At 48.4% G+C, this 27095-nt stretch overlaps 1 protein-coding gene across 1 annotated transcript in view; it reads left to right on the forward strand.

The window, feature by feature from the left end:
* The first annotated feature begins 7578 nt into the window (after window positions 1-7578).
* Window positions 7579-27095, forward strand: part of SDK1 (sidekick cell adhesion molecule 1) — a 577655-nt gene continuing 558138 nt past the window's right edge. Inside the window, exon 1 of the mRNA XM_053656995.1 lies at window positions 7579-7720. The gene's annotated coding sequence lies outside the window, so the exon portion shown is untranslated. The remainder of the gene's footprint in view (window positions 7721-27095) is intronic.

The raw sequence follows: 27095 nt of genomic DNA on the forward strand, positions 1-27095 counted from the left end.
CTGACTCAGTTGGCTTGGGGTCGCTCTGTTACCTAAACTCCTTGTGTGAGACTGATGAGGACTGGTGTGCATTGATTAGATCTTGCACTGATACAATTTGCATTGATTACAGATTATACTCTGTAGTTTTGAGGCTTTGACACCTTGGGATCTTGGTGATTTTGGTGGGACTGCCCTCCCAAGTTTAGCCGCGTCCTAGGTAGTAAACAACTCACCTGTGAGTGTGTCCTTCCAACGCAAACCACCAGCCCAGAGCCCACTCCCTGCCTCTCCTCTGTGGGCTCTCATACTTGGAGCCGCTGCCCCTCTCGAGTACCGGACAACGGGGGATGGCCCTGTACCCAGAGCCTCCTGGAAGTATCCAAACTAGCCAGTCCTAAGCCTGCTCACCCCGCCTTGCCTGCCCCTTTCTGAGAAGCCCCAATAAAGGCTCCTGTCTGTGTTTCCCCCTCTCCCTCAGCCTCCTGACCTGCCCTGGTGTTTCCTGCCCACGTGGCTGGTACAACAGGCGATGCCCCCTTCCTTAGGACCTTGCAGGTACACGACAGTTTCTCAATGGCCGCCATCTCCTGAGATGCTGGCCTTGCCGTGTGTACTCTAGTAACAATGAAGCCTGTATTTTAAAACTCACTGGCATGAGGAATGGGACTACTGAAGGATTTGCAGAGCCTCAGGAGCTTGGGGCCGCCCCACTGAGATCTCTCCTTCCCCTTCCAGAGTGGCTTCCCTGTGTTCTCTTCCAGAGTGGAAATTTAAAACACCATCTGGATCCCGGTGCTCTCTTGCTCAAAGCACCTTCACGACCCCTCAGAGCCAGAGTTCTGACAGCCTTGAAGGCCCTCCTCCCGTGGGCCTGCTGGCCACGGCCCTACATCCTCCCCCTTGGGTGCTCTGTGCTGCCCTGGGAACCCTGGAGGCGGGCTCCTTCTGCAGAGCCGCCTCCCCAGATAATCCCCGTGCCCCACCTCCCTCCCTCTCCCTCAGGTCTTTGCTCAAATGCTGCCTTCTCAGTGGTGATCCCCTGCCTTTTCTTTCTGTCCTATCTTTTACCCCTCATCACACCACGGCCCGTGGACATGCAGTGTATCTATGGTGCTCCCGGCTTTGTTCCTCCTCACCTGGCCTCCCTGCCCCACTGTGTGTCCACTCCACGGACCAGGACCTTGCTTTAGTTCCTTGATATATTCCATGGATCCAGAAAAGTGTGTGGCACAGAGCAGGCATCACAACGAGTATTTATTGTGTGGATATGTTTCCATTTAAGATTTTGTTGAACAAAGACTTAACAGTTTAGAAGAAGAGTTTGCAAGTAACTTGCCTGAATCTCTTTAACACCTTCACACCGGGAACGCCCTGGGCCTGCAGGGAGTTCCTGTGAGGGTGGAAGACGTTTTCGACAGTGACAAAGGGGGTGTCCTCTAGCAGGACCCGGAGCACAACCAGGCGAGTGTCACTTCTGCTCTGGGCAAGACGGTGACTCGTGAGTAAATAGGATGATCACTCAACACCAAGACAATTGAAACATCCTGCGGGAGAAGCATCACCCTGTGGCACAGGGAACCGTGTCTGATGCCACCCCTGTCAGGGAATAAACAAGCACAGGAGGAAACACATGGAAATACAATCTGAGATTTTCAGGGAGCTTTCCCCAAGTCTCTGTACCCCAATCGGTTTGTAACCCTATAGTTGGTATAGAATGGGGTGGACAGGTTTTTATTTTATTTTATATTTTTATTTTTTTTTAATGCATGAGAAAATAGCTGAGTGACCGGAGGGAACACCAGTAATGAAGCGGCAACTCTGGATGGAATGGTGTCGACTGGGGGGGACCCTGGTGAGGACCCCTCGAAATGGTCCCTTGTGAGGTCTTTGCAAATGATCTGGAAGAAAAAATGCTCAGTGAAGTCAGCAGCTCAGTTCATGACCTTGGACCGTCCCACATGGTGGGATGTCAGGCCAATGGAGACAGATGGTGGAGGTCTTCAGGGCTGAGTATGTGGGCAGGGAAGTGGCAAATGGGTTCGCTGGGCTGAACCCTGGTAATGCATCTGGGGCATAACACGGAGCTGTCAGCTGGGCCGGGGGAAGGGGCTGGGAGGCTCTGGGCACTGTTTCTAGAACACATCAGCTAGACAAGGCTGGAAGGCTGGGTGGCACCAGGAAGGGCTTCAGGACATGACAGACAGGATGTGGTTCGCGAGCCCACTGTGCTGTGAAATGCCTCATCTTCCACATTCTCCCCACGCCCTTCACCCCTATATTGGGGGCTCCTCTGAACTCTCCCTGCCCCCCCCTTCCTAACGCCGTGGGCCAGGGCACGTGGTTCTTCCTCTGCCCAGAGCTCCCTCCCATCTCCCACTTATCCTCTAGCCCCCCTTCAGACTTGACTTCCCCTGGAAGACGGTCCCCGGTTCCCCAAGGCTGTGAGACCCCCGTGAGACGGTCCCCTAAGGGCTCTCGCTTCTCACACAATTACTGTAACTGTTTCTCTCTCACAGCCGAGCACTGGGGCTGGCACAAACCAGGAATTTAATACTCATTGAAGAGGCAGCATAGGAGGAAGTGCTCTCCACCAATCATTCTCAAACTTGAGCAGGCTTCAGAGTCCCCTGGGGTGGGGGTGGGGGCTGGTTCACACACAGCTCGCCTCACCTGCCCTGAGAGTCTCCTTGGAGTTCCTGATTCTGTAGTTTGGGGTGATGCCCCAGAATTTGTTTCTAGTCAGGTGATGCTGAAAATGCTGGTCTGGGGCCACATGTTAAGAACTTCTGCTTTGTGCAGTTTAAAGCATTCTGAAAGGTGAGGGAGGGTTCCTTGCTCAGAAGTCTGGTAGAAGTTTTGGGAGACTTGGTCAATGTGTGGCACCTGCCTTTTTCAGAGCTTCCTTAAGAGCATTTCATAAGAGCTTAGCTTCTGAAAAAGATCTCAGGCTGCTCTAAGGTAACCAAAGCACACATGCCATCAGGGATCAAAGGCAGCACCTGGTGGCTCGTTAATAGGTTTCCAGGCAACCAGACAAAGGTGAGGCTGAGGCCGGGATTAGCAGTTGGCAGGGGTTTAAGAGTGAGTGACTGAGGCATCCAGAGGGGAGACTTCTCATCGGAAGACCAGGGAGACCAGGTGTAAGGATTCCCACGCTCATCACCTTGATGAGCTTGAGGAAGGGTACAGCCTCCCTGTGTGGACAAGTTCATGTCAGAATGTGGCCTCTAATAGGGTTGGGGAATATTTTTCTCAGAAGAACCACCGAGAGTCCACGAGGGAGAAGCAGGTTCGGCTCATCACCACCTGTTCGTTAAAAACAAGTTCTGTTAGTTTATTTCAGATTACAAAACACACAGTCACATTTGAAAATTTAAAAACTACAGAAAAGGATGTGATTCTCTGTCCCCTGAAGGAAATCTTTTTAAAGTTGGTATCCATCCTTTCAGAAAAAAGTAAAGCTAACATAAATGGGGTTATTCTTTACATACCCCATAACTCTACAAGAACACACTCAATGAATAGAGCAGACATTTCCGCATCGATCTAACTCTATGTTCTTCTGTCACAGCCACGTGCGGTTGTATTATGTTGGCACTCCACAGGGTGCTTAACCTTCCCCGATGGGGACTTGGTTTGCTTTCTTTTTTTTTTGCTGTTATTAGCAATGCTGCAGTGGACAACCTTAGACATACATCATTTGTGAGGCAGAAAGCCTGGATCAGAGACAACTTGCACCTACAGCTTGCTATGCATTGCAGGTCTCTCTCCGGAAAGGCTGTTTATATTTCCACCAATAATATGCATGCCCGTTCCCCCCGCCCCCCCTCCACCGACACTTGCCCAGTCAGTTCCATCCCATTTTTATAAGCTCTACTACTTTTTCATTTCTTGGATCACTTTTTTTGGACTGGGCACTCTGCAAACATTTGTTTTTCCCTTTGTTTCTCTGAGACTGGCCTGTTCATGTCCTTTGCCCATCTTTTCTTTTTTTTATGGGGCTTGCTCATCTATTCTCTCGACTTGTGAAAGCTATTTATTTAAAGAGGCTAATATTTCCCCCAGTTTGTTGCTTGCTGAACATTTTTTTTCACAGCCCCATAGGGTGCCTTTGTCAATTTGTATACAGTTGAGTTTCTTGGTGTTCTGGGAAGGTGACTATTTTCCTTTTAATAAAAAATAAAATTATAATTCTCTCCTTTTAAAAAGTCTTCCTCTTATCTATAGCCTATTCAAGTCAAAGGTAGAGGGAAAAGACAGAATGAAGCAGAAAAGGAGGACAGAGAGGAAGATGAAGAACAGAGAGAAGAGCTCTGTTCATCCCCCCGCCCCCCCTCTTTGAGTTCCTGAGAGATGTGGAGCGGTTCTCAAACTCTTAACTCACATGTGAACCCCTTGGGGGTCTCGTTCAAACGCAGATTCCGATTTGACCAGTGGGGGAGGGGCCTGAGCTGCCAGTGGAGTCTGATGAGTTCCCAGGGACCACCCTGGAGTCCTGACTTTACATTATGCCAGGGGGGAAACACCAGTGGGCTCCGTCCTAGTCCCAACTCCACTTAAATGGTCATTTTTTGTTTTGAAAACTCTTTCTCTAATTAGCAGGGAAAACTCCAACTTCTTGTTCTGGAAAGTGGGAGATAGCTGCAGTAAAATTTTCAGTGAAAAATAAGTCCGCTTTCATAAAGTAATGTCTCTACACCACACCACCTTTCAGAACAGGTGACTAAAATCTTTTATTATTTGCTTTTACTTTTTTAAAAGAAGAGATTAAGAATGTTTTAAAATTTATTTTTAGGGAGAGGGGAAGGGGGGAGAAAGAGAGGGAGAGAAGCATTGATCGGTGGCCTCTCCCGGCTGGGGACAGAACCCATAACATACACACGTGCCCTGACAGGAACGGCCCGGGGCGACCTTGTGCTTTGCCAGAGGACACCCGACCAAGGGAACTGCAATGGTCAAGAGCTGGCTAACAGTTTCTAAAGGTGAGCATGCGTGTATAAAATGTCCACCTCCCGAGGTACTCTCACCGAGCTGGAGAAAATTAAATAGAGATTAACAGGCCCTTTTGGGCAAAAACACTCCAACTCTGTGCTCTCTCCCCACCCCAGCATGAGAAAGGGGTTCCTCTGTATATTCTTTGAGAAAGAGCAGCTGCAGTCTAAACGCCCCCCTCGGACAGTGGTCTAAGGAATCACACACCACGCCATGTCGTCTGGAGGAAAAAGCCTCGGACTGGGACTCCGGAGAGCTGGCCGCCTGCGGTGGCTTCCTCGAGCTTCCCCGGCTTCGCTCCTTCAGGGTTCAGGAAGGCCGCATCAGGGCCGCCCTCGCTCCGGATGAAGCTGGCACACAGCGCTCCCCGAGCGGCCTCCAGACCTGCCCGAGGGGCCAACGCCAACCCACGGTAGCAAAAGAGGCTCTGACCTTTCTGCGAGTGGCCGGGAGGTCAGGACGCCGTGAGGGCACAGGGGCCTGCCTGGCTCGCTCTCTGCCGGGCCAGCAAGGGGCCCCTGTGTCTATTTGGGAGGAAGAGGTTGAATGTGGCCGGGACGCAGCTGGTGTGGAGCAAGGGCGGCTCGGGACAGCAGAATGCGTGTCATCTCACTCCCTCGCTCCAGCCCTGTGCCCTGGAGTCTCTCCCAGCTTCGCACAGTAGGGCCGGCCACTTGCCCAGATTTCACAACTAGAAGGAGCTCAGCTAGGACCCCCTACCGCCTCTCGCTGAGCAAAGCAGAGATGCTCGGAGGTGGAGCCACTCGTCCTCTTGGCCTCGGTTTCCCGCCTTGTACCAGGGACAGCGCCTCCCACACAAGGGGCGCTGGGGATCCGCACGGTGATGGTGACGCTGCCGCACAAACTGGTCCCCGGAACTGCTCACGGTCTTTCTTCAGCGCCTTCCTCACCCAGTGTGGAGAGGGCAGGGGGCAGAGGCCCCTTTCCGAGTCCACCTTCCTTTGGCTGCCGTCTTTGGGCCTGTTTCCATGTCTTTCCTTCACAGGGTCGTTGTTAAACGACCGTTGTTAGAGAAAGTCGTGCAGCACACAGTAGGTGCTCTGGATTCGGGAGTCAGCCCCCACCCAGGAGCCGCTGGCCCTTCCCGTCCAGGGCCCTCCGCGGGATAACAGCCCCAGCCCCACCCCGGCCCCCTGCACTTGCCTGGCCCGAGTGCCGCCCGCGCCCCGCCCCACTCCCAACACCACTTGCATCATCTCGCTCAGTCATCGCAGGCCCCCAGGCTCCCCCGGCCAGCTGCCAACCGCATCAGACTGCGTGTCACCTTTCAGGCCTCCTCCCTCGACAACGCTGGCCTTCCAGCCTCCAGAGCGCTTAGTTCACCCTGTAAACTCGGCTAATGCTTACCACATGCCGCCGAGAGCGGCCCGCGCGCGCCCTCCCCTCCCCTCCCCTCGAGGGCTCCGCGGGCTCCGCGGGCTCCGCGCCAGGGCCCGCCCCCCTAGGAGACCAGCGCCCCTAGAAGACCCTTCTTCTAGGAGGCCCTCCCCCTTAGGGAGCCTTCCCCGATGCCGCCCACCCCAGGCGGGAGGCGGCCACGCTGTGGTCCCCGCCGGCCGCACATGACCTTGGACGCCCCTACAGTCCCCGTGTCCACTCCTCTCAACAGGCAGCGGGTCTGAACCCAGTGGAGCCTTTTGTTGCCAGGAATTGCAAACCGGACGGAGCGAGCGTGTTTCTCGTTTGCAGTCACAGTCACTTGGCGTGGACCCACCCGAACGCACAGCCCGCAGTGGGGAGTGGGGCGTCTCCCGGGGGCGGTGGGGAGGGCGCGCCCACCAGGGCCAGCCCGTGGCCCACGTAGCCCGCCTGCCCTTCTGCTGCAGGTGCGGCAATCCACCTGCGAGCCGGCACCTCACGCGCAGGGCGAGGCCGACACCACCGCCCTCCCCGCGCCCCCGGCCCGGGCCACCCGGGGACGCGCGCGGAGACGGCGGGGGCCTGCAGTGCTCGCCACGCGTCCCTAGGGGGCGCAGCTGGCGCGGAAGCAGCGGAGCAGAGCCCGGGGCCGGCGCGAAATTCCAGGCGGGCGGGCGCGGCGAGTTTGAAAACTGGAGAGGGCGAGGGGGCGGGTCTCGAGCGCGCGAGCCACCGCCCCTTGACCAATCAGCGGCGGCAAAGGGCGTGGTGGGCGGGGCGTCAGGTCGGGCTGTGAATGGGAAGCGGCGGCTGAGGGCTAGCGGGCGGCGCGGGCGGGCACACTTTCTCCGCGGCGCCGGGCGGCGGCGGCGGCGGCAGAGGCAGCGGCGTCTCCTCAGAGCCCGCAGACCCTTTCGAGAGACGCTGCGCGGCCCGGGCGCTCCGGCCACCCGGGCGCTGAGGGCGGCGTGACAGGAATCCTCCCGCTGACAACTTCTCCCCCGCCGCGCCCCTCAGCGCCGCGCTCCGCACCTGGCCGCCCCGCGGGCGCTCGGCCCGGGCCCCCGCCCGCCCGTCCCGCTCGTGGGGCCGAGGCCGGGGCCGGGGCGGCGGCCCCTCAGCATGGCCCGGGGCGGGCGGCGGGCGGCGCGCGGCGGCGCGGCGGGCCCGGGGCGCTCGCGGGGGTCCCTGCGGGGCCCCGAGCGGCGGCGGCGGCCCCGGGGAGCGGGTGAGGCGCCCAGCAGCCCCGGCGAAGACGCCGCGGAGCGCGGCGGGCGGCCGGCGACAAAGTTGAGCGCGGGCCGGCGGCGCGGATGGTGGGCGCTCTGGGCGCTGCAGCTGCACTTGCTCCGGGCGCTGGCGCAAGGTAGGCGGGGGCCGGGGCGGGAGCGGGGCCGGGACCCCGCGGTCCGCCGGGCCCCGGGCCGAGCCGAGAGCCGACCGGACCGGCCGCCGCGGCGCGGGCTTCGGCGCGGACGCGCGGGGTCCCCGGGGCGGGCGCAGCTTGTGTGGCCCCTCCGCCGGGGGGCGAGGCGGGGCCCCCGGGGGCCGAGCTCGGCCCCGAAATTTGGGTCCCCGCGGAGTCGGGGTCGCGCCCCGCGCGGGGCCGTCGCCCTCGAGAGGGGCCGCGGGGTCTGCGGCGGGTGCCGGTCCCAGCGCGCCCTCCTGTCCGGGCGCCGAGAGCGGCCGCCCGGCTCCGCGGGGCTGAACTTGCCGGTCACTCGGCGCCGTCCGCGCGTCCGCGGGGCGGCGGTTCCCAGGGCAGCGGGGCCCGCTGCCTCCCAGACCCCGGCGGGGCGCTCCGCGCGCGGACACCCGGGGAGACCCACGCGCGCCTCCCGCGGGCCCCGGCTGCGCCCCGCAGGCTCCGCGACGAGTCGCGGTTCGCAGCCGCCCGGTGGACGCGCCGGGGTCACGGAGCCGGGGCGGCCGCGCTCCAACTTCGTCGGGAAGGAGCGGGCGGGAGCATCGGTTCCTCCTCGACGTCTAAACGGCTGATAAAGCGCACGGGTGTCTCCGTGTAAAATTTCAAATAGACCGTCACGGAGTTTAGATTCGTTGACAGGTTTCTGTTCTCGGCGCCTGTGAAACGTGTAATATATCCATCATTTTTTATATCATATTGGAAACTCACATTACAGGAGAGATGTCACCGTTTGACAAAAGCTCATGTATCTTGAAAATGAAAATTCTGGCGCTGCCGTAGTGGTTTCTGATGGGATGATGATGAGTGAGTCGGTCATATGGGCAGGAATGTGTCCTCTTGAATCTTCTCGAGTACAATGTAACGTTCTGGAGCACTTGCCAGTACGTTGCAACAAGTGAAGTAATCCCTAAGTCCTGAAGTGTTTCCTACTAATTAGGAGTTTTATGTGGTTAGGGCTGGTCCAGCGATGTCTGGGAGCGAAGTGCAACACTCACCAGGAAAAGTTGCCTCTAGTCAGTTACAGAGCCTGTTGGGGGCAGAGCTGCGGTTGACCTGTGTGTGAGAAACACCAGGTCCAGACCTTCACAATGTGACTTTCACAGTCCTGCGGTTTGGTCTTTACCTCCAAAGAGACTTTGTGTAGAACACGCTGTGAAGTGCCGCGCCAGCGTGGGTCTGTGACTCTTCTGGGTTCCTAAAGATCCAAGACTTCAGCTCTGAAAGACGGGTGGCAATGCTCGCTTTCTTGACGTTCTCACCCAGGAGCTGGACCTGAGGGTTTCAGAGGGTGGCAGGGCCACCGAAATGTGTGTGAAGTCTCCTGTGGCTTTACTGCCGGGCCTTTGATGGGCTTATCGATTCCAGCAATATGTAGTGCAGCCTCTCATTAGGTTTGTGTTCATCTGGCTGAGAGGGGTGGGAAGGCGCTTCTCAAACCGCGGCTTTGGGGCTGTTCAGAGTTCTTGTTTTCTCCTTCGGAGCAATTCCCAGCCACTCAGACTGCTGGTTCTTGAACTTTGGTATGTATCAAAATCACCCAGGGGGTCTGGGGAACCCGGGGAGGGTCGGGAGCCGTGCTTGCTTTCCAGGTGAATCCGGTGCGCTCCAGAATCTGGAACCCCAGACTTAGATTGCCTTATATTTTCCTTGAGCTAGTCGCTCGCTGATTTCCTGGAACTTCTCCAAGCCCACGTTCTGGAACTTGGTGGCTCATTGGAATCACCAGGAGCTTTATTCAATACTGGGACCTGGGTCTCATCCCCAGAATGTGTTTTAATTGACTCAAAGTTTGACCTGGGGGTCAGGCGATTGAAAGACTCTCCAGGTGGTTCCAGTGTTCAGCCAAGTTTGAGAGCCATTGCTCGAGCCCTTTCAACAGACATCATAGGACTCAGTTTCGGTTTCAACCTTGTCACTGGCTGGAGGTTTATTGTAAATCTTCTCCCTGCCCCAAATTTCTATGATTTTTTTTCCTGGACTTTGAACCTGTTTTCACTCATATTCATTCCATGTTCATGATCGTAACCTTTGAAATTTCTCAGACTTAATCAGCTTTTTGGTCACTCATTCTGTTTATCCCAACAGACTTTGTGGAGCTCTTGTTAGACCAGGGTGTGCATCAGAGTCACCGATCTCTTCCTACCACTGGAGGGTCTCTGGGGTGTGACGTTTGCATTTAAAGAAGTTCTGGGGTGATTCCTGTACCTTTTTGTTACAGTTTTACCCTTGTGTTGGCCAATCCCATAATCTCGCCCTACTCACTCTCATTTTTGGCCTGCCTTCCTGTGGACAGCCCATTTCTCTCAGGCCAGTTACCAGCCTTGGGGCGGGGGGTGTCTACAAATTAGGCTTTTCTGCTGCTGGCTTGCTGGGGAAAGCACAAAACAGTGCTCTTGGGTTCACTACAAATTTCATTTCCTTTTGGGCCTTTATGGCTTCCCATTACCCCAGAAGGGGTAGACCCCTAGACCCCTTTCCCTCACAACTTGACAGTTTGGCGAGTTTCAGTTGCAACTGGATGTCTAGACTACCTGCCTCACTAAAGCCTGCATGCACCGTGCTGCATGTAGGGAGGGCTCAGAGACGTACCGATTACATTTTGTTAGGCTCCTGCACGTTGAGCAGGCGGCACCCGGCCACTTGGTTGGTAACTGTCTGGTGAATCTAATAATAAGCAGTCACCGCCGTGTCTGCGGTCTTCTGTGCAGCCACCTGCAGCTGCCCTTTGTGGAGCCCTTCGAATGTGCCAAGCACAGGTGCTTTACAGGGGGGCTTGTTTACTCTTCACAGCAGCCCATGCGGGTGGGGAGCACTTTGCATTTGTTTTACCTGTGAGAAACTGAGGCACTGAGATGTTACTTAATTCGCCTGAGGTCCCAGGACTAGTCCTGATGTAGCCACCATGGAAAGCAGCCTGCCTGGTCCGAGGTCTGTGTTCGTGGCCCCTGTCAGGGGCATCTCCCTTGTGGTCTCTGCCTTTACATGGGACCGGGAGGTGTGACGGGAAGATGGCCATTGGTGTTTTCTAGATAGTGTGTCGAGTTACTTGACCTCAAGTTTCAGGGTACACCTTCTTCTGGGTGTACCTTATTTCCTGTTATTGTAAAAAAAATTACATTATGTAATTAGGAAAATAGAGAAGAGGATTAGGCATAACCCCCTCCATATATACTTACCCCCTCCCATAATAACATGACCATTGCCATTTTGGTGTTTTTCTTTCCAAAGCACTACCCCCCCCCCCCCCCGCCCAATAACATAACTGTCAAATTGTAATTGAGAATGGGCTGTGGCAGTTCGGTAGCAGATCTGAACATCCCAGAATCGACCACTAGAAGTGTACCAACCATTTCTTTGAGGAACACTTCGGAGATTTTTATCTGCACTCGAGCAGGTGCACTGAAGTCCTTTGACTGAAAATAGACTTGCGGTTTGTCAGATACACACTTTTGCTTTGTTATTTTGCTCTAATGGGCATTTACTCTGACCACAGTTAAGTCCGGCCACATGCTGGGGCCGTTCTGCCTGGCCAGGAAGCTTCCTGTGCCCTCCGACCCTGGAGTGAAGCACAGCCTCTCTGGCAAGCAGGTAATTAAGTGGAATCAAAGAAGACCTTGAGTGAACTTCTACCTGCCAGTTGCCTTTATTTCTATCCTAACAGTCTTTGTGGTGTTTTGTTGTGAGACAGGGATTTGGGGCCTTCCTCCAGGTGTCCCAGACAGCAGAGACCAGCAATGCTGGTTGACGGAATCTAGAGAGGGGAACAGAGCAGAGAGCGAAAACACAGAAAACTGGGTTTGACTAGGTCACAGTTCAAATGTAAGAAAAACAGCAGTTGTAAGAGTAGGCCCTTTAAATCCAAACCCATGAAACTTGAGTAAAGTTGAGGATGGGGAATGAAAATCAGCTTGAAAAGCATAGTATAAAAAGGAGTTCAATTAAATTGATCTTTTTAGAAAGTAAAGGTATTAATGTAAGTCTTATTATCTGGTTAAACACTCCTATTAAGAAATGATACATTTCAGCCTAATATAACTTAATTTTTAAATTCGTATAGTCTCTTTCATTCTCAGTGATTTGACTTGAATATGTCTATAAGGCATTTTTCTTAAACAAGTTTCTCCCTAAAGTTATAAATGTCTTTTAATAAGTTTATAAACATTTGCGCCTTTTACCCCAAGGAGGAATGTATTTTGTCAACTGGGACTCTTAATAAGGTAACTCCTCTTATCCTTTTGTAGTACCACACAAAGAAATTAAGTTTTTCAAGGAATCATTGAAATACAAAAGTCTGCTATAGCTTGACAGATACTTGCCTGCCAGTTCTTGATCAGTTATTGACCTGAGACCTGTTCTGGAGAACGATATAGATTCATTATATTAACACTATTCTTTCTGTATCTAAATACAAAACCTAAAAATGTTACGGGAGTACTGCTTTAGGAAACTCTTGTCATTTATACATTTGCTATGCTAGTATTTAGGTGGTCTGGCTTCCTGTCAGGCATCCCTAAAGCCAGAGACTCATTGCCTTATCTCAGCCCCAGCCCCCCAGCCCCCCAGGCCCCCAGCCTCTACCCTGATCCAGGCTCCTGGAGTCTCCTGGGGGTATGTAGGAATAAGGATATTTTAAAAGCATTCCTAGAAATGCAGGTGTGGTGAGTGGAAAAGGCATTGGACTAAGTGTCAGTAGACCTGGTTTTTATTTGGTTCTGTAACTAACGTGCAGTATGAGCCAACCTGTCAGCCTCTCTGAGCGTGTTTTCCCAGCTGTAAAGCTGGTGGTGAGACTAGCTCTTCAAAGCTGCTCTCTGACTCCCTGACCTTCGGCGTGGTGTCAAACACTCTCTGCCCCTTACCAGACTCTGTAAGCCTGTCTCCTTTGTAGGGACTCAGTAAGTCTATGTCTTAGTGCCTGCAACCTGATTCCCCTCATGTTACCTTTGCCAGGGTAGTTAATGCAATGTTTCTCTCTGGGGCTGCCATCTAACATAGGATGTATTTGCTCTGGCCTGAAAATGGCTCATGCTCAAAATGTTAGGTTCTCTACAATGAATTTGTGCCATAATTGGTCAGTGTAAGCCTTAAGTTTGGGGAAATAAATTTCCTTAGAATGTGAGATGTACCCTGACTGATGTGGCTCAAGGATTGAGCACCAGCCTGTCGACTGAGAGGTCGCTTGTTCCATTCCCAGTCAGGGCCCGCACCTGGGTTGTGGGCCAGGTCCCCAGCTGGGGGTGTGCAAGAGGCAACCGATTCATGTTTCTAAAATAAATACAATCTTAAAAAAAAAGTGAGATGCTTATTTACTTTAATGGCTGGAAGACTAAAGGGCAAGTCTAATTAAAATCTCCTGGAGGCAATTAATGCAGTGAGAAATTTAAGAAGATGTAAAACAGGGATGGGTATGAGAGTGTTGATATTTACTGGACAGTGACCGCCAGTAATGAAAGAGTTTAGTAGATGGTTTCTGTTGAAGTTTGTGTTCACCCTAACATTAGGTTGGGTGTCTTCACGAGGGACTTTTAGTAAATCAAAAGCTCTAAAAATCAAGAATTTTTTCAACAGGCTTAGCTGGCACTCTGTTGATATACAATGTCTAGTGAATATAACTGCTATTAATCCAATTTCTTGACAACAGATGCCAGTCAACTATATCTATTTACTGATCTTTGGAGATGAGCTTGTTGAACATGGGCGAAGACAATAGTTTCTGCGGCGTTTTGGCTTTTCTCTGTGTTTGCATGTGTTGTAGGCTGATACGACCAGCCTTTGGAGATGCGAGCTTTCGGGAACGGACTGGACTTCGAGGCCCATGTTGTTACATAAGCAACAGTAGCCTTTGGTGCGAAGTTTGTCACCTTTCCCCCTCTCGGAACTCTCCTCTGTATTCTAGACATGATTCTTTATCATAAGAGGTTAGGAAGCTCACAAATAATGTAATCTTGAATTTACAAAGGTAAGTGATCTTTCCAAGAAAAAAGAACTGGGGCGTAACCAGAAAATGCTGATGTGACTCGAGGAGTGTGGCTATCCTGGGAGTGCCAGTAGTGTCCTGCATTAAGACTAATTGGCGGTGGGAATTTCAGCAACTCAAGTAGGCTAGTTAGGACTAATTCAGATTTGGGGCAAGGAGGGATTTCAAAATTTATTTGGCATAGGTATAACCTATCATACTTAGATGAGGATGATTTCTAGAGGTTGTAGTGAGTGTGGGTTCTCCTCTCAAGTGTGATCCTTAATTTGTGTGTGTGTGTGTGTATTTGTGGTTTTCTCATGAAAGAGGGCCTGTTTTCGAAGTGCAGGCCAGTTCTATCTCACCTTCTCCCTAGGTGTTAGATGTCATGCACACACAGAAAATTCCGATTGTGTAGACCAAGCCCTTCCATGCAGTGGGTGTCGTCAGCATTGATTTAATACATGAACCAGCAGATGGCAATAGAAAAAGTGTTTCTATAGCATATAATCTGTAGTTTCCATAGATGATTTTCCCCCTTCCACCGTACACTACTTTTCAGCACACTTATGTAATATATAAAATTGTTGGCTATGAACAAGGCGAGTTTATAATCCCGACAATGCAAATCAAAACCAGGAAATAGAATGGTAGTAAAGCGTTACTAGAAAATAACCTTTTATTTACATGAGCACATGTATGAGTTGTTTCCAGAGAGAATGGGTTCCCAAGGAGGCACCTTATGGTTTCTGTTATTGTATAGTTATGCTTTCACTTACAATGTCTTTATTCAGTATTTAGCTCTACAGTGAGCTGTGATGGTTTGCAGAACATTACAGAAAGTGTGGCTCATACCATGCAACATTTTATGTAACACCTTTTAAAGGGGGAGATACACAAGTTTATAAACAGTGCACATATTTATGTATTTTTAGGCCAAAGGTATTTTTACTTTATGTAGACTTTATTTTTGCCTTGTAGGCATGTCCCATTTTTCTAAGTATGTCTTCTGGGCTCTTCTAAGGTTTTCTTTTTTTCTTAGCTAAGACTCCTGGTTGCAAGCTAGAAAGTCAGTTTGAATTACTTAAGAAGAAAAGGATTTCATTGGAGACATCCAGGGGATTTACAGTGTAACGAAGGATACCTTGAAACTTGGCAAATTTAGGATTCAGCTCCACCTTAGGAATAACTAGAGCCAAGTGTTTGAAATCTCCCAGGCACTGTCCGCCTTGTCATCATCTCTCAGTTTGCTTCTGTCCTGTGTTGGTGCCATGATTCCCACCGAAAACTGGCTTCTTTTCTTGGGGCTGAAACCCAGCTGTCACCAGTCTTTGCATTCCTGTTGCTCAGACCCTGAAGTAAAGATTGACTTAAAGCTTTGGTCATGATTCCCAAATTTGTGAAATGATAAGGTTACATTTTAAAAGCATAACCTTGAGGGGACAATAAAGCATATTGACTGCAAAGCTGAAGTTGGGTTGGGAGGAACCAGAATGAACAACTGTAGACCAGTTAGGCTGTATCAGCAGTTGCAGTGAGAGAGTCGTAGCTTGGACTAGGGTGGTCGTGTTGGAGATACAAAGTACTGGGTAGAGTCTGAGGAAGGTACAGAAACAGGCAGGATTTGGTCATTGGTTGTGTGGAGGGTGAGCAAGAATATGTCCAGGGTGATGTCTAGGTTTTCGGCTTGCACGACTAGTTGAATAGTTGTCCAATGAAGTCGCACCACCTCAATTTGGGCAGTACAATTGTGCTTTTGGTCGTAAATGTGTTAACGTGAGGTACCATTACAGCTTCCACATACAGCTGCTTAGAAGGTGTTTGGATGTGCGTTTTGCATCAGAGGGGAGGTCTAGGTGTTTGGTATAAATACATGTGGACACCGTGTAGCATATGTCGTAAGAGGATGGGCATGACGTAAAATCTAACTGACTCAGTCACTCACTAGCTGTGCTTCCTCGGGTTGGCCATTTAACTTCACTAAAGCATAATTTCTCATGCCTGAAGCAGGTATGATAATTGCGCCTACTTGATACAACTGTGGTGAGGATCATTTGATATGGTTACAGGTAAGTTGTCTAGCATGACTGAGTACATAGCGTGCATCCTGTAAGTGTTGTTATTTACACGCTTGTGAACAGGACATGCCTCATTCACCTTTCCTATAGTACTAGGTACTAATGAGCGCTGCAGGTCACAGCAGGGAGGGTGGAGCCTTGACATGACTAGAGTCTAGTAAATGTTAATCTGGCTGTGACTTATTGGATACATTGAGGGAGGAGATCGGAGTGACGGGAGTGAACTGGACAATAGTTGTGATAATATAGGAATAATAAGTATTTGACCTGGGGTGATATTGGGGTGGAAAAATAGTTGTGGTCAGTGCTGCTGCAGAGGTGAATAAAATCTGGACCAAGAAAAAGCCATTGGATTCATTGATTAGGCGGGGAATGTTTGTCTTGCTGAGTATAATTCCACTAGAGTTGTGGGAGTACAAAGTAGACCAGAGTTGATTACAGAATGAATGGGTAGTGAGGAAATGCAGCCAACAGGTGTGCACTTCTACTGCTGAAATCTCAAGCAAGAAAGAAACATGAGAATTTGAAATGCGTAGTGACAAAATGATCTCAAAATGCCTTAGAAATGTTTATTTTTTCCAGTTTGAAAACTGTTCTCAAGGCTGAAAAATAAATGTGGGCTGTTGTCATCTGGCAAAATGTAGGTAATTGTCACAATTCTCTGAAGGGACCGTTTCACAGTTTCATATTTTGTGATGACTGGAGGCTTCTAGCAACACTGCTGCTAGACCTGAGGGTTTCCACCCTTACCCTGCTGCAAGCACACGCAGACTGCGCATTACTATGAGGAAGATGAACAGAAGCCTTCCGAGCCTGAGAGGCCAGGGGATCTCAGGTGCCAGAGTGAAAAGAGGATTCCAGGCCAGGGTGAGGTGGGGGGGGGCGCGGTTCAAGGCCTCTGCTGATTCCAGATCTGGTCCTACGCCCTGAGGGCTTGCTTGGTCCTGAGGGCCTCCTGAAGGGGTGGGAGTCACAGTCTGAGGTCTGCATAAAGGAGGGTAGAGGGGAGGGTTATCTGCATAAACCCTCGAAGGACTGGCCCAACTGTGCACAGAGGTCTGGAAAAACCTTGCCCACTAGTCTGAGGAAGTGCAAAGAGACTTGTTGTCATTCTGCAGTTGTGCATAGCTAAGAATTAGGAAAAAAGAGGGAGAAACATCTAAACCCCAAAGCTGCACCTCACACTGGGGCTGGGTTAAACTTGAACATTTCGTATAATGCTGCTGACCCTCAAGCTGAGATATTATCATAACATCTGGTCCAGAGCTATGGAAACCAGTGGAGCCCTCGGAAATAAGTGGAAAACTGTCCTGCAGAGCAAATGAAAAACCTAGGGCCCTTGTAGTAGAAACTCATGCTAAAGATGAACTGCAAGTCCCTGTGAAGCAGTGTGAGCAGATGTAAATAGGCAGGTTGGTACTTCAGGAGATGCCCAGTAAAATTAGTAGAGATAAAAGGGGTAAGGTCACTTCCGCCAAGATGGAGGCATAGGTGGATGTGCCGTGCCTTCTCACACAACCAAGTTTAGAGACAACTAAATATCAGCAACAGAAAACACAGCCAGAACACGGAAAATTGAACTTTTCGGAAGTCCGTTAACAACAAATTCTTCAGCCTGACCTGTAAGGGGAGAAACCAACGGCTGGTGAAACGGGGTTGCACAGGAAAACTCAGTCGGACGGACTCAGGCGCGCGGAATCCATACGCATGGAATCCAGGCGCAGGGTTGGACCTAGTGAGCAACCGAGCGAGCGACCAGGCAAACGACCTCGGGGGAGACAGCGGGGGAGCGGTGCTGCGTGTTGACTGTGGTCGCGTATTTGTGCGTGGGTGGACAGGCGAGGAAGTGGGCGGTTGGACTGGAGCCCAGTGGGTCCCCGCGGCAAGCGGCAGTGGAGGGCGCCGCCATTTCCCTGCTCTGACCCCACCTCCACATACAGTGTCATAACCCTGCGACTCTGAGTGGCCTGGCCCAGGTGAACCACCTAATGCGCTGATCCTCGCCCAGCTGTGAGAAACAGCAGAAGGGGTTGCCATTTCCCCGCTCTGACCACGCCCCCACATACAGCGTCACAACCCAGCGACCTGGGAGTCCAAGGCGCCGCTTCTCACACTTAAAGGGCCAGAACAGACCAAAAATGTCGCAAGAATATCTCAAAGCCCCAGAACCCATAGATCTAAACGATGAAGAAATAGCAAAACTCTCAGATGCACAGTTTAAAACACTGGTCATCAGGATCCTCACAGAACTGGTTGATTATACCGACAAATAAATTAGACAAATATATGAAGGCGAAACTAATTGAAATGAATGGAATTGCACAGGACACCAATAGCAATGAAAAGGAAACTGGGACTCAAATCAATGGAGTGGACCAGAAGAAAGCAAATAATGGCCAAACAGAAAAGAGTCAAGAAGCAAGAATTCAAAGAAATGAGGAGAGTCTTAGGAACCTCCAGGACATCTTTAAACGCTCCAACATCCGAATTATAGGGGTACCAGAAGGGGGGAAAGGCACAGCCACCAGTGGAAAACTTATTTGAACAAATAATAAAGGAGAATTTCCCCAATCTGGCAAAGGAAATAGACTTCCAGGAAATCCAGGAAGCTCAGAGAGTCCCAAAGAAGTTGGACCCAAGAAGGAACACACCAAGGCATATCATCATTACATTAGCCAAAATTAAAATGAAGGAGAGAATCCTAGAAGCAGCAAGAGCTAAGGGGACAGTCACCTACAAAGGAGTCCCCATCAGACTGTCAGCGGATTTCTCAAAAGAGACCTTACAGGCAAGAAGGGGCTGGAAAGAGGTATTCCAAGTCATGAAATCCAAAGACCTACAACCAAGATTGCTCTATCCAGCAAAACTTTCATTTAGAATGGAAGGACAGATAAGGTGCTTCTCAGATAAGATCAAATTCAAGGAGTTCATCATCACCAAGCCCTTATTATACGAAATGTTAAAGGGACTTATCTAAGAAAAAGAAGTTAAAGAAACATAAACAGTGAAAGGACAGCAAACTCACAGTTATTAACAACCACACCTAAAACAAAAGCAAACTAAAAGGACAGCGAGATCAGGAGTGGAAACATAGAAATGAAGATCTCAAGGAAGGTTAGCAACAGGGGAGTGGGAGGAGAAGGGGGGAGAAGGTACAGAAAATAAGTAGCATAGACAGTAGATAGAAAATAGATGGGGGGGGCAAGAATAGCATGGGAAATATAGAATCTAAAGGACTTGAGACACATGATCATAAACTAAAGGGGGGGGTAATGGTGGGGATGGGGGGTAGGGTGGAGGGGAATGAAAGGGGGAATAGAACAACTGTAACAGCATAATCAATAAAAAAATTTAAAAAAAAAGGGGTAAGACCATAATGAAAGAACATTGCAGGTTAGAAAAACAACACCCAGATTTGGAAAAGGCCCTAATATAGCTTCTAGATATGAAAATTGTGGTAAAAAAAAGTAACCTCAATGGACAGGCTAACCGGCTGTAGATATAATTGAAGAGAAAACTACTGCTCTTCAAGGAGATGTGTGAAAATTACTTGGAATATAGTACCGGGGAGTAAGGAGATGGGCAGGAATGAGTGGCTGAGACTTCTGAGCCTAGTATTACCTTCTGTAAACTTCCAGAGACAAGGAAATAGAGTGACAGGCACAATTCGAAGGTATAATGGCTGAGAATTTTCCATAATAAGTGCAAGGCCAGAGTCCTTAGGTTCAAAATGCACAGTGAACCCCAAGCAGAATAAATGAAACTAACTCATACCCAGACATTGTAGGCGTAATACTAGGAAAAAAAGACAAAAGTGACCCAAGGAATTGATACCTAGACCAGCAAGCATTTTGTTCATAGCATAAGATGATTGAATAATGTCCTCAAAGTGCTGAGTGGGAGAACCTATCACAGACCTGGAATTCTCTTTCCACATAAAGTAATAGTCACAGGTAAGAGTGAAGTACAGACTATAGATAAAGACGATGTTGATCACTCGGACTTGCTGAAGGAACCACTAGTGGAAGTACTTAAACCAGAAGGAAGGAGTGAAATGCAAAGTGCTAACTGATAGGAAGCAATGTGTCCCTGAAATTTATGGTTTGAGAAAGTGAGCGTTAGCAGTTTTCTCTAATGTTGTATAGTGGACAGATTAGTTTGAGAGTTCATTCGTTCAGTGCTTACTGAGGCCTTTCAGTGAGCAAGGCACTGTGTAAGGCAAGAAAGGCACAATGACAAATAAAGCAGTCTCTTCCTTCACAAAGCTTATTGTTAAATGGCAGAGACACACCAACAATTACGTTGCAGTGTAAGTGACCCTGAAGAGCCTATTAAGCCATACAGAGGGTTCAGAATCTTGGGGGATCAGCTTAAACAGGGTTTTAGCAGGTACAAGTAGGCAGGCTGTGTTAGATTCTAGGGATTTGGGTTAGCACATGGGAACCCAAAGATGAAGGACTTGGGTGGAAAGAAACTGAGCAACAGGAGTGAGGAATCACTGTCTAGAGAATAACAGGATTGTTGTCAAACAGAATGACTGCACCCCAACATCTTTGTGTTTAGCCAACACGTCCCAAAACGACCTCCTTTATGTTCCAGTTCTTAGCTGTGGGAGCAGAGGACTTTAGCTGCATTCAGCGCACAGGGATAAACTTTTAAGAACATTCGAAGGACAGTGTACATATGGGGGAACATGGTTAAGGTAGGAAATACAATGAATGAAGACGAATGACAAATGAGAATGTACGCATTCGCAGTTTTGTGGCAATTTGATATGGCTGGCTGGTTGTTTTTAACCAATACCTCCCGGACTTGGCCAATTACTTAAATCTAGTGTCAGAGTGTTATAGCTGAAAAGACAGAGGTCATCTGCATCTCTAACTTTGCTGTTCTTTATCAAAAGTGTGAGGCACAAGTTACGGTATGTTTCTATGTAGGTGGAAACTTTGTAGCAATTTAAAATTTGTAATTCTGTGTTTTATTTGCTGCAAATACAGCTTAAGAGGTATTTTTAAAAAACTAAAAAATTTTAAGCCAGGGTATCTTTGCTTTAATAGTTGTTCTTTCTTGGGTAAATAAATCAAATTTCATCATATGATAGATACTATTGGCAACAAAAACATTAAAAACAAACAAACAACCAAACCTCATTTGCTCTGTGACTTTCCCCCAATCAGCTGGTGCGGAAACGTTGGGAGTCCTATCCTGCTCTGACACTCACTCCCCGTTTTGGGGGAACAAGTAGGGTCAGTACGAGTCCTCTGTCCAATTAGTCAACAGCAGGTGACCCTGACTATGATAACGAGGACCTGGATTGTTCAGACATCTTTTCTAGTGGCTGACACAGCTCATGGGAAGACTAGTGTCCTACATCAGCATTACAAGGGATGTTGCGGAAGTGGGTGTAATTGACATGGAAGGATGTTCAGAATATATTAGGTGAAAAATGATATTATACTTTGTACAGTGTAATATTAGCTTGTCTTTACTGAGTGTTTCTTATGCGTGGAACGCTGTGCTAGGCCTTTCTATGCAGCACGCATATCCTCTTACAGCCCTATTTCATAGATGAGGAAACAGAGGTGCAGAGAGGTCCAGGTTGCCCACTTAATAAGTGGGGGAGCCGGGCTTCGAATGCAACGCTGGCCAGCTCCAGAGCCCCTGCTCCTGTGTTGTAGACCACTCTGCCTGATTTTAGGAATTGTATCTCCACCCCTTGTGGCTAACGGCGAGAGACAACCTCTGGAATGCCAGCCGCAGGAGACAAAGCCTGTCTCTGGTAGCAAATGCTGCCTCAGTTCCTCTCCCTGCCCCCCAAAGCTTGGTCAGAAGTCAATGATGGGTAAGACCCCTCACAGTGGGGGACAACCTAAACCAGACTCGATCACTTGGGAGGCCTTCATGGAAGGACTCAGGGAGCTGGAACAAAGAGCAATGGACTCTCACCCCCCACCCCCACCCCGCCTTGACGTAGCCCAGAGTCTCCATGTCCTCTGGGAGAAGCACTTCCTGGCTCTAATCCTCTTAAGCCTGAATACCTGATGGGGAGAGGTATAGCTCCTTGCCTTGCTAGAGCATGTCCTGGGGAAAAATCTGGCATCACAAAGACTTCCTGATAAACGTGTGAAATCTGCTCTGCTAAGAGTGCTTTCATTCATATGATAAGGGTCTGAGAGGAAATGAGTATCTCTCCCAAAGTTTCTGCATCTCTCTTCCTGACAGACGCTGACTCAGACTCTGAAGCCCTCAGATCTCTTTGTAATGTTATCTACTATTTGATCCTTGCCGCCTGTATTCCTGTGTATTACAACCCAATAAAAGGCTACGGATGAGGGTTCTTGGGGCTTTTTCTCCTTGGAGAAACTGGCCTCTGCTGGCCTTTGTCTCCTCTGAGAAACTGGCCACAGCCCACTCCTCCTCCCCAAACAGATCCAGCATCTCTCGGCCATACTTACTCATTCACGCATGTCCGTGGCACCGGGGGGACTCCAGAGAGAAGTCGCCCCCACACTCCTGGTCCTGGCTTTGTGCTCCCCTTTTTATGCGACATATGTGTGTGTGGGGAGCTCTGACGTAGAGTCACTCCTATACACGTAAGAAGGACGTCAGGGCGCAACCCACCAAGATCTCGGTGGCGGCTGTTTCTCAGTAGAGATATAGGTGTTTTCTTCGACTTTTTTCTATTTTGTGATTTTCCATAATGGGCTTAGGTCGCTTTTGAAATAAGAAATAATATAAAATATAGAAAAGTACAATAGATTTAAAAAGTAATGGGGATGTAATATTAAGTCAGAACTGGATGAGAAATTACTCAGTTTTATAATATATCCATTGAGTGTGGTCAAAGGAATAGACCAGCCAACTCACCATGCTTCTCTCTCTGTTATAGAATTATTTTTTCTTGAATGTTCTAAGTTTCAAACAACCAGCATTTATAACTTTTTAAAAAGTTATGAAAGTACTTATTTACCATGATGTGCTGGCACTAGTGGATTTTAGGAGGAACATGCTGTTGAAGTAGTTTAGTGGCTTAGGCTGAGATTGTTTTAATGGGGACCTGAGAATTTTTTTTCTATTTGCAGGAACTTAAATGATTGCTCTGGGCCTTATTTTGCTCATCTATTTGAAAAAGGCATGCTGTATTTGAAATTACAGGTTCATTGTAAGAACAAAAACTCCTTTGGTAAATGCTTTTGTACCATTGATTTCTGGTTAGTGCTGTTTAATCTTTATTTTATGATTTTGGTGTCAAATTCTCCTCATAGTAAAACAATTCAGTAAGTTCAATTTTTATAGTATTACATGCAAAAAATTTGAAGCATGTAATTAGTTGTAACCAAAAATTAGGAGTGCTTTTAAAATTTAAATGTTACATATAAATTACAAACTTATCAAAATATATGTTAGGTATAATATAAATGTAAATTAGGAGAGTGTTATGTGTGAAAGCGGCAGTGTACCAGGCAACAACTGGAGGGCCACCTGGCTTGTACATCTTCTGAGAATGGCCCTGCACACAGCAGGGTGCCCACTGGCCATGTCTCTGCCAGCTCTTGTTTTCTCAGAACCCTAGAGTCCTGCAGCCTCAGAGCTGCTCTGGTTCTTGCCTTTCCTGAAGTTTGGATGTTCAGCTTTCCCACAAGTCTGTTGGTTTTGTCCCCTTTTTGCTTAAGTTAGCTGGAGTTGCTTTTCTTAAACAAATGGTATTCAAACCTTTTAAAATGGGTCACATTTAATGGGGGAGGGTTTAATAAGCATTGACAATAATTTTGAATATCACATTATAAATTAAAAAATTATGGAAGTTCTAATAGTAAGAGTTTTAAGGCAATTAAATGAACACATATTGATTCTGAATGAGCAAATGAAATTGGTCTGTGTGTGTTTTGATTCGGTTCCCATCCTTCCATTTTCTAGACTATTTGGGGAGTGAGGATTCTTTCTCCTAACCTTGCCCAAGCTGCTTGTGCCCACATCTTCGTTCCCATTTTTCTGGCTTGTCTTTGTGCTGTAGCTGTGTTCCCTTGGGCCAGCCAGCGGTGGGCTTGCCTCTGCCTATCCCTCTCTTGCTTTCCTATTTTTGAGGGGCCGTTTTTCTTCCCAACCTCAGGAAGGGTTCCTGCCTGCAGCCCCGCCTCCCATTTGCACAGGGGTTGGTTTTTCTTTCTGTATATGGTGGCATGTGTGTCCGTGTGCAGATGTGAGGGTCCTTGTAGTAAAGACACATGAACAGGATGCTTGAATAAAATAGGGGCACCTTCGTTGTTTTAAGCCTTTTCATTTAGCTTTGGCAAGTAAGGAGGCTTGTGGTATCCTTTTTATGTCAGGATTTTAGTTTTTACACTCATGTTGTGTTTTATTATGTAGTAGTTCTTATTTATGAAAAATTACACGACCTGGGTTAAAAATCGTGCCGTGCTGAAGTGTATGTAGTGGAAAGGCTCGATTTCTCTGGTCCTCAGTCCTTCGGTCCTTCTGCTTGAGGTCACCACTGTTCCCAGTTTCTTAAGTATTCTTTCAGTGGTATTTCATGCATAACACAAATATTTCCTCCTCATCCCCCTCTCTTTGGTTTTATACACATGGTAACACACTATTACCTTAGGAACTGCCCTCACTGCACTTCTTTTGTCACTTAACCATGTCTCTTAGAGACCATTTCATATTAGCACATGTACATATGTCTCATTTTTAAATATGTATGTGGAAAATGCTTTTAAGCCATTGGCCATAGTGCATTGGCATCATAATATGATAGTGTCTTGAGTCAAAGAACTGGGTTCAAATCCTGGCCCTGTTGTTGATGAGCTGTGTGTCCTTGGGCAAGTTACAGAACCTGAGTTTCAGTTGCTCATTTACAAAATGAAAAGTTAATATGTCTTCACAAGGTTTTTGTAAGGGTTAGAAGAGATGTATATAAAAGCATTTAGCAGAATGTCTTGCTTAATAAATCACGGCTATAATTGTGCTCATTAATTTATCAGATCAAATGAATGCCTAATGTGTTTCTCCTTCCTTAACTAAAATAAAACACACAAAAGGCATTACCTGTTTCTTGACTTTTCAACTTACCTTGGTTGTTCTCTTCCTCTAATTCATTGTTTATATTCTCTCCCTCTTCTCTCTCCTTTCCCTCCCCCCAAAATGATGTTACATATTTCTTTTTCTTCTTGAGGCTTCTTGGCTTGCTGGTGACTTTCCTGACCTACCATATCATCTGTGCCATTGAGTCAGGTGCCATCAGTTGTGATTCCCTATAAAACCTCAACAGAGAAGGACTATTTCTGGTGATGGTACTCCAGAGTGAATTTAATATTGGCAATCACATTTATTCCAGTCACTAGACAGCTGGTTCTTCTCATGATTGGGATTTCGGCTGGGTTAGAACTGAGATTGAGGTAAGGATGGCAACTGGCAGCGCAATAGACATGGGGCCGAGATGCCACAGACGCATTTGGACGGCCCCTGGGGCCCGTGGTGAGGGGAAGCGTCAGGGTGTGTGTGTGTAAATAACTCACTGATCACCGAAAACTGTCCTGGTAGGTCAGAGGCACATGGGTAACAGCATGCAGGGTGTGGTGTGTTAAACAAATGGTGTACATAGACTACTGAGGTAGACAAGCTGCCTCACTAAGCTATTTTAATGTTTTGATTCAGGGTACCAGCTGTCTAGCTGGGGGAAGCCCCCACCCCTTCTCATAGGGCAGGCATGGGTCTCCCTTGGTGGGGGTCTGCCAAGTGGTCATGCTTGGAGGAGTCAGGATAGGCGTACCCAGAAATATTTGTGTAGTGCTTTTTAAGGGGGTCCAGTGCTTGTAAGAGCCTCTGGGGGCCTAGCTGGCAAGTGTGAGGTACTACTTCCATCAGTTTCATTCCCTTTGCACCCATTGGCTGGAGTGGCCTAAGCCAGCTGGCTTACATCTTAGACATTTCTTTTATCCCCTCTACTAGAGTGCTTTTCTGTTTTCTGGGCCTGATAAGTTTTCACTACATAGATGATGTGTTATACGAGGGGATATATAACCCCCTGCCCCAAAACCACAGGATTATCTTCTGGAAGGCAGGCCCCTTGTAGTACAGGCTTCCCCTGCTAGGTGAGTGTTCTAGGAACCCATTTGTATCAGTGTACCAGCTGGCGATGTTGTGAGAAGCTGCATTCAGCTTAAGTGAATTTTTGTTTTTGAAGGCTTCCAGTGTGTTTGCCCATTTCATGATGGGTGATTTACCAGTGTACCTGCTCATACCTTGCTGAGTGTTCAGCAATTTTTGACCAAAAATGGCATGATCTCCATGCCCCTCCCTCCCTATTTATCTGATCTTACCCTGAGCAATTTTTTTTTTTGTTTCCCTGGATAAAAAAATTCCTCAAAAGGATACATTTTGCTGATGTAGAAGAGGCGAGACATAAAATGGCAGAAGCATTAAGACATCAACATTGATGAGTTCAAAAACTGTTTTTGAGCAATGGAAAAAACGTCTCAGTAGGTGTATTGCATCAAATGGAGAGTACTTTGAAGGTAACAAGTTTAAACATGTAAGAATAAATACACAATTTTTTAAAATAAACCTGCTTTTGGGGGGAGGACCTTCTTGTATGTACTGTTGGATGATCTTAATATTTTTGTCCCTTTTGGCTTTCTGTCATTGGATGCTGCGGTCATGAGCAGGTGTCTGTTATCCAGTGATGGTCTGGTCTGTTTTTTTGCCACACAAATAGCCTTTTGGCCTTGGAACTATAATGACTGAAGAAACAGAATTTCCAACGGATGAAGAAATCCAAAGAAACGGATTGAAGCAGCACTTCAAATACATTTGAATGTTCTGTTCAAGGATTTTACTTTTGTTGTTACTATTTATTTACATGAAAAATCTGAGTTCCTCTACCATTTGCCTAACCCTTTCTTAATAATCCCTTTTTAAATTTACTTTCCTAAAAGTGTGAACATTTAAAGAGATGATGACTCGAGTGTGTACCAAGACTTTCTGAGAATGAGAGAAAATGAATTTCAATGTGCTTAATAGAATTGCCCAGAAGTGATGGGAGGGATATGGTGTGGCAGAATCCTAATTCTTCTGCCCTTTTGAAATACTGCTTCCAGATTCATTTTCCCCGGTCCTCATGTGTGGGTTTTAGGAACTCCAGAAGATTCCGGTTCATACATGCATCCCCACTCCCCCCCCCCCCCCCCCCCCCCGCCACGGGCATACGCACTCTGCCAGGCCCAGCTGTTCTAGAGACCTGGCTCTAATTTCCAAATATCTTTGCCTGCCTTTGTGTTTT

This window comes from Artibeus jamaicensis, unplaced genomic scaffold (genome assembly GCF_021234435.1).
Source record: "Artibeus jamaicensis isolate MK-2021 breed Jamaican fruit bat unplaced genomic scaffold, CSHL_Jam_final scaffold_3151, whole genome shotgun sequence".
NCBI lineage: Eukaryota > Metazoa > Chordata > Mammalia > Chiroptera > Phyllostomidae > Artibeus > Artibeus jamaicensis.